Source organism: Charadrius vociferus, unplaced genomic scaffold (assembly GCF_000708025.1).
Source record: "Charadrius vociferus isolate BGI_N301 unplaced genomic scaffold, ASM70802v2 scaffold32, whole genome shotgun sequence".
Taxonomy (NCBI): Eukaryota; Metazoa; Chordata; class Aves; order Charadriiformes; family Charadriidae; genus Charadrius; species Charadrius vociferus.
In genome coordinates, this window is record NW_009647856.1 from 7,427,933 (window position 1) to 7,435,844 (window position 7,912).

The 7,912-nt window shown below is 42.0% G+C and overlaps 1 protein-coding gene across 1 annotated transcript in view; it reads right to left on the reverse strand.

Annotated features, from left to right (window-relative positions):
* The window catches only part of CELF2 (CUGBP, Elav-like family member 2), a 260,680-nt gene that overhangs the window by 69,861 nt on the left and 182,907 nt on the right, over positions 1 to 7,912 (reverse strand). The gene's annotated exons all lie outside the window — the stretch shown is intronic.

Sequence of the window (7,912 nt, forward strand, 5' to 3'; positions counted from 1 at the left end):
GTCACCAAAATCAGCAAAAGCTGGACTGCTGCAGCAGGACACACGCAGTCCTGTTAAGCAAACTCAAATTTACAGGACTAAAGCTGTGGACTCTTGTCAAAAATGAAATAGGTCATCAAACTTAATTCACCCTGGAAAGACTTAAAAATGTTAACGCATCCTCCCATCTATATTAAACCAAAAATCTAAGTGGTTATTATACAGTATATACACCAGTGCTTTCTTCTCTTGAAATGGCATGTAAATCCAATTCACTGTTAATGAGCAGACTGTCAGAGTTTGCGGGGAAGCAAAGAGAGAAGGAAAGCTTTACTCCAGAGAGCTCTGCAGTGCACTTACTTATTTCTATTATTGTGCAAATTATTTTTGTAACGAAGTATTTTCATTTCTGGGCTTACAAAAAGAAATAATGAATCTTCCCTTGCTCCCCAACTCTCTCTCCTGTATTAGTACGACTTTGTCAAATGGAATAAATTGCAGCTGAGGAAGAAGAAACTGCGTCTATTTTCATAGGATTTTATTTGTGTTATACTTCAACACTTGAAGTGCATTTAATAATTTCAACAATAAAAAGAAGAGGTTCATGTTTATTGATCACAAGAGGTGTTTGAAGTATTTTTTTCCTTAGAATCGCTGACTTTAAAAAGTATTTGTAAGCCTTTATACAAGCAAGCACCAAGACCATGCATTTTTCAGAACCCAAAACAGAGACCAGCCCCTACCAATTCCAGCTTCTCACTCTACAAGCTTGCAAAAATTTGGTGTGAATTTAACACCCAGGAGAAGTTCTCCTCCAGACTCAATATTTTCATTGACACTTTATATTGAGGTTCCACATGCGGGTTAACCCTCCAGGAAAGGGTTAACAAACGGTGAATGCACGGGATGACCCAGTTGTGTACAGATCAGGAGCTGAATATGTGGGATAGCAATTAAGACCTGCAAGTTGGGATATTTATTTATTTATTTACGTCTTACAGTGAAACTTGACATCTGATTCAGGACATATAATTGGCCTTGATGCTGCTAATAATTATTTTAAGGATGGTGAAACTAAATTGCCTTGCTCACAGCCACAAGGAGAGTCCTGGTACTCCCTGTTGCTGGGGAAAGGATGCCTGTAACTTGGCTGCTTAAAATTCCTATATTGCCTTGACTAATGTCTTTGAGGAAGGTCCCTGGCCAGCCTGTCCGCTTGACAACAGCCACACACCATGGCCAGGGTGCAGGAAAGGGTACAAGGCAAGGGACCAAGCTGGGCTGCCAGGCACGGACTTCTCCATACTGCAAAATGAAGTCAGGTTGGGGGAAGCCTCAGCAGCAAGCACGGGTCCAAGCATTGCCTTCTGCTCTATGTTAAGAACCTCACAACTTCATACAATCACAGAATGGTTTGGTGTTGGAAGGGACTTTAAAGATCATCTAGTTCCACCCCCCCTGCCATGGGCAGGGACACCCCCCACTAGACCAGGTTGCTCAAAGCCCCATCCAGCCTGGCCTTGGCACTTCTGTGTCAGCTAGGACCAGCCAGTTTAAATTTGGGTTGATTTTAGGCTTGAAACATGGTACAGGTCTACCCTAAGGGTGACTAGATCCCAACCCTCTCCTAAAAATAGCTGCTGGCTGAGTTGGACAAATGCCTTCCATGCCATCCCAAAGGATGTCCCTTGGGTCCTGCTTAGGTGCAAGGACAAAGACTCTAACCAAAGACATTCATGGAGATTTGAAAGAAATGAGATGCAAACAGGAAGGCTTTGTTTTAATTTTCCAAGAGTAGCAGATGACAAACTCCCCACCGGCCTCCTTCAGTTTCGCTAGTAAACCTATAAATATGCTATTTAACTAACATGATTTGCAGGTTTTCAGCTTGAGGGTGATTTTATAGTAAATTAAACATCCAGCTCCCATGTACTGTACATCTTAAAAATGCAGATTTCACGAAGAATGCTCAGAGTACAGAAAACATATTGATATGATGACGTGCTCTGCATTCAGTGCTATTAGTCAGTGCTGATCAGTGTTGAAGCTTAAGAAAATTGCTATTCTTTTTTTTGGCTAGGGGCCCAGCATAAAAATCATTTAAAGGGACAATTGTCAGGATCAAAATGACATGTTTTCACTCCATCTGATAGAACATCTGATATTATTAGGCTGAAAGAGTTTTTAACTGTATATTCTCACGCAGAGAAAGGAATGCTTTTTCACCTCCTTAAGACTGGCTGTCTGGCTTTGTTTCTGCGTTTTTGGTCAGCCGCTTTTCTCATTTCTTTCTAGAATGAATACTTACCTGCCATGCAGGCATGGTTTGAGAATCAAATAGACAACAGACTGCAAGGAGTATGGGTCACATGTATTTAGAGGTTAGCAAACTTCCCTTTTGATGAGCCAAGCTTGCTGATTCGCCTGTTGGCCTGTTGGGTTGCTCCCATAGATTGTAAAATGTGACCCACCAAAGCGTTGAGATGGGGAAAGGTGTTACCCACTGCTCTTTGGAGAAAGGATGGCAGTCTAAAGCCATCTCACCTAACTTTAGTCATCTACAGTTTAGATGTCCAATCCAAGTCTCAGCTAAAATGTTACTGATGCTGTTGTTCATGCCAAGAGATCAGCTCCTTCAAGGAGTGATCTCACCCCTCCCAGAAAGATGGGATGGCCTATTTTATGGGGGTCTCTCCTCCCACTATTCACAATAGACGGGTCTGTTACCTTCCAGCTAACTCCTAACACTTGGTCATCATGATAACAGGTAGATGTAGTGACAGGATGAGGGGTAATGGCTTCAAACTGGAAGAGGGGAGATTTAGGTTAGATATTAGGAAGAAATTTTTCACTCTGAGGGTGGTGAGGCACTGGCCCAGGTTGCCCAGAGAAGCTGTGGCTGCCCCATCCCTGGAGGTGTTCAAGGCCAGGCTGGATGGGGCTTTGAGTGACCTGGGCTGGTGGATAGGAATTAGATGATTTTTAAGGTCCCTTTCAATCTAAACCATTCTATGTCCTGAGCTCCAGCCTCAAGGACAGGAGGAATAAGTGAGCTCTGACGGACTGGACAAAGCTTGGGAGCTGGGAGTGCTTTGGGCAATGAGAGCAGGCAAAGGAGAAGGCTGGGGGAAGGATAACAGGGCACAAGGCTCAGCACTTGTGCGCACATATCTCATAAGCAATTCACTGCTGCTTGGTAATTCTCTCTCCCACGCGAGGGGTAGGTTTCAGTAATTCAGAATCTAGGAAATTAATGAAAATTTTTTGGTCAGTGTTTGATATCATTACTTCTGGACTTTGATCATAGGCCTAGTTGTACTTTCTGGCTGTTTTGCACCACTCTGGGGACATGAAGTAGATACAACCATCTGTAAGCACCTAGTAGGATGGGGTGGCTGAGTACCCCTCATTGATGGAGCAGAGGCAGCTAGAAGGTCACAGTGAACAAGGCCTGAAGCTCTAATTACATAAAGGAAGGTGTGAAACTGCACAGCACCTTGATTAAATAATTCTGGGATTCACCTCTAATCCATCCAAACATATTACAAACACAAGTCAGCTGTGTTGCCCAGGCAGTTAGTGCAACACAACCAGCGCTAAGCCTGCTGGATTTGGGGTGGGAATCTTTTAACTGAATGCAGGAACTCTGTGTGAGGAAGTGGAGATACCTATTTTAAGATGAGATGTGTTGTTCTCATAACTCCATCAAGACTAGCTCTGCAAGACTAGCTCACAGGTATCACGTTTGAAGCCAGAGAGCCCCGTTAGCCATCAGAAGTTAGCTGAGATGAAGTCTGCCTTTGCCGAGGGAGCTTCTTTCAAACCAGACCCTCCTGCCTTCTGACAGCCCTACATCCAACTTGCAGAATAAAATCCTGAAGGGTCTAATTTTTTAGCTTTACTCAATTTGCTTCAGTAATGAGCATTTCTTGCAGACTGTATTAGATTGCTTGGGCTAACCCAGGAGAATAAAGGAGTAGAGATTATTTTCTGTACGCTACAAAAGAATTAAACCCTGTGATAATCATGGGAAATCTCCCTGAAGATTCGAGAAACTTTCCTTTTCTCTCTTCTAAACCCCCAAAATTCTGTCCTGAAAAATCAGTTATATCCCTTTATTATACATTTTTGAGGACTCAAGTCAGTTAAAGAGAGAATTTTCCATCCAGAAGTTGCCTTCTCTTTTGAGCAGATCAAGAAATAGTTAATTATGTATAAATGTTTTTTTTGGTTTTTTTTTTTGTTGTTGTTGTTGTTGTTTTTTTCCTCATCCAGAAGGGAAGGGGGAAAACCAGACTTTTTATCCCTATTTGTAAGCCTGTGAAAAACCCTTGCATACAATCTGTCAAAGTCACACCTGGATCCGGAGCTGCCTGCATTAATTATCAACTTTTCTATGTGTTAGTGCTAACATATGGCATTTAATTACTCCCTCCAAATCGGCAAAGTTGTGCCAGTTAGAATTTTAAAATTATTTCTTCAAGTTTTCACTAATAAAATAAATAAAAATAAATTATAAGATCACTCAGCTACATCCCCTCACCAGCCTTTTTTTTTTTTTAATAGAGAATTCTGTCACTTTCCCTGAAGTGGTGATGCTTTGATCCATTTGGGAGCGTACTGTCCTCAGGATACGTGCCTGAAAGTATTGACTGTATTCAAACCCTGATCCAAGAAACATTTAAGTATTTGCTAGATTGTAGCATGTTAGTGGCCTCAGACAACTTAGAGTCAAGCATGTGTTTACGTGCGTTTCGGCATTAGATTGCAGGAACCACTTTTGTTTGAAAAAGGGAAAATACCCTTGAACAGACAAATACTCTGAGTGATTAGCAGTCGAGATGAATCCAGCAATGGTGGAGCCATCAAAGTCTTAAAACCATGCTTTTCTGGCAGGTAATCCTTAACGAAAACTTTGTTAAAATCAGGTTAAAATAACAAGCTAGCAATGTAAAGGTGGTCAGACTGGACCTAATGGGTGATCCGAACAGGATGCACTACAAAATTCATCATCCGCAAATCTTTCAGGGGTGTTACATTTCTCAACAACAGAAGCCTTTTCAGAATCCTCCTGGGTAGACAAATTAATTAGATCTAAAGGCAAGTCTTTCCTCATCAACTCTAGCTGCTAAAAGTTCAGTGGAAGAAATTAAGCTTTGCTCCTTCTGCATGAGCAGAGAGATGGCTCAGACACAGGAGCTGTTGTACGCAGGGAAGGGATGGAGCTGGCTGCATAGATCTATCAGACACCCAGCTTCTACCCAGAAGAAAACAGATCTTCAGGTTGCTAATGAAGTCCTAATCCTGCAGAAGGGCCCAGGCACTTAGTCAAACATGTGCAGGAGGTGCCTCTTCCATACCCATCTCCCAGTTTCCAGGAGGCGAGCTTGGCCTTTTGTGCTAAGGGACAGGTTTCTGAAGTGAGGTTACATCTAAAGACAGGAACAGTGATGGAGAAGGAGGAACATTTCATCCTGCTACTGCTGGGCTTGGATGCACATTCAAACCTTTTTGCAAAGGACTAAAGATGGGGAGGGGACATCTTATCACACAGTAAATACTGTTCTTTAAAAACCTCTGTAAGATGAATAAGGGGACCTCTCCTTCCTCCCTGTGGAACTTGAATAGGTCTCTCAAATTTTCACAAATGTGTGCAAGCTCAGAAGAACTGTAATGACTGTTCAACCTCTCCTACTTATCTTTCCACAAGCTATCTGGAAATTTTGACCGAGAGAATTTCTTTAACCTCTTTGAAACATGAGAAACATCACTTTACCTATAAAATGTAGTGGGATCCTCCCACTACTCAGAAATCAAAGGGTTTCAATCATTCCTTAAAAGCTCAAACACCACGGATCCTGAAAACCAAGATGTTGGCATGCCTGCTTTCTTTTCCCCTTTGAACTTACCAATCTGGTTGAAGAGGTAGTTTACAATATGCTGTTGGCACAGATAATATACCTCCTCAGATGGATAGCCTGAAGCGTATGGGAAATACTTGCCAAACAGGCCTCTGCATCCCCCATGCTGCTGTTCTTTCTCTTTTTGGCTCTCCAAGCTGCTTGCAAACTTTCACCTCCTGCCTACGCCCCATCTTTCTGAGGAGTTCTAGCATTTTTACCATCGTCATGGTATTAGTTTGCCTTCTGTTCCCCAGTCATTAAAAAAGAAGAGTTCACCACCCCCAGAATATGCCTACCAGAAGTACCCTCCAAGAGTCACAATTTAAGAAGGTATTTAATTTGACAACTGCAACCTCTGATCTGTCAATGTGTTTTCCCCAAAATATAAAGAGAAGCAGGAAAAAAAATGCAAAAAAAAAGCCAATCCTCTGTCATTTTCATGGTAAGGATAGGTGCAAGAAAACAAGAGTATTTCCACAGTGCAGGTGAGTATCATGCAGATAACTGCAGTCTAACAGCAGCAGTGAGGAGCTAACCTCCCCTGCTTTCCGAGCAGGTGCTATTTGCAGAGCAAGACAGAATTTGCACAATTCCCCATAGCGCTTTGCCAATATGTTCAATCTCCTCTAGGAAGAAAAACTTCAGGCAATGTACAATTGACTCATTGGGAGCCTATTTTGGGCCATTCTTACTTTTCTAATTTGCCAAGGAACTTGAGATGAAGTTTATCTTCGAAAGAAGAAACAATAGAGGCTACACTTCGTTCAGAGGGTCCAGACCAGTGCTCATGCCAGGGAAAATTTTGCCCACTGCAAGCACAATAAATACTAGGAAGCGGAGTTTGGATTCCAACAGCAAAGTTCTCCTTGACTACAGCGATGCTTGAAAAGTTTGGTCCTCCTGCCCATGCAGGCGACTTGGCCACTCTTCTGAGCATTCAACAACAGCAACAAATCACTGCTAAAAGTCAACCCCAGAGAGAGCACACTATTCCCTCACAAATGGGTGACGACTCAAATTTCCTGCGCTTGTGGCCAGTTTTGTTTTGAAAGTTGTCAGAATAGGAAACCTAGAATAATGTGAAGTTTTAATTTCCTTCCAAACTTTATAATCCTTGGAGAAGCCTGAAAATGGGATGCACTACAATTAGCAGAAAAGAAGCCTTAAAAAAGCCTTGTGGAGAGATTTAGAGCCCAATCATAATTTACATTTGCAGGTATGTAGATCTCTAAGTGCACGGCTTCTGCCCTGATTACTAATTAATGAGGTGCAAAGATGCCTGTTGGAGGAACCAGCTCTGATTATGTGGGCCTTGTGGGAAAATGAAGCTCTTGCAATCTAAGAAGGCAGATGATATCTTTAACATATATTTTAGAAAATTACAGGAACAAATCAAGGGGCAAAATATACACATGTATATATTTTTAAAGAATCGCACACAGCCAGGTTGCGTTACCATCCGATTATCTTATTTCCTTGAATATACAAACCTGGCATGTTTAATAGATTTAGCACGCCGTCTATTTTGCATGTCATATACATCCACTTAGGCAGTACCCTGGTATTCTGAATGGATATTACTGTCATTATAGCATTCATTTTACAATCGTTGAGAGGAATAAGTATACAGAGAGCTGCAAGGTGGGTTTCCCAGTTCAGAACCAAGCGTATGATTAAAACCTAAATCTGGCTCAGCTTCAGAACAGCATCATTCTATAAAAAGAAAGTTTAGGCAGATGTTTAAGGCCTATCAGCTGCTTACACGGTTTGTTAACGTGGGAATGTTTTTTGCTTCTTTTTTTTATTTTCACCACTAAATTTTCATCTCCATCTTATCAATATCAGGTGCTCCTGCATCACCTCGCTGCTAGGAGAACGCATGGGAAAGACGTATGTAGCGAGGCAGGCCATGACATACAGCAGGTACAAGGAAGACTGTTTTTCAGAACATTTCCTTCCTTCTTTAAAGTTGAGGATAAATGGGAGTTCAGAGCAGGCCAACATCTTCCCCAACATGTCAGGTGTAGGGA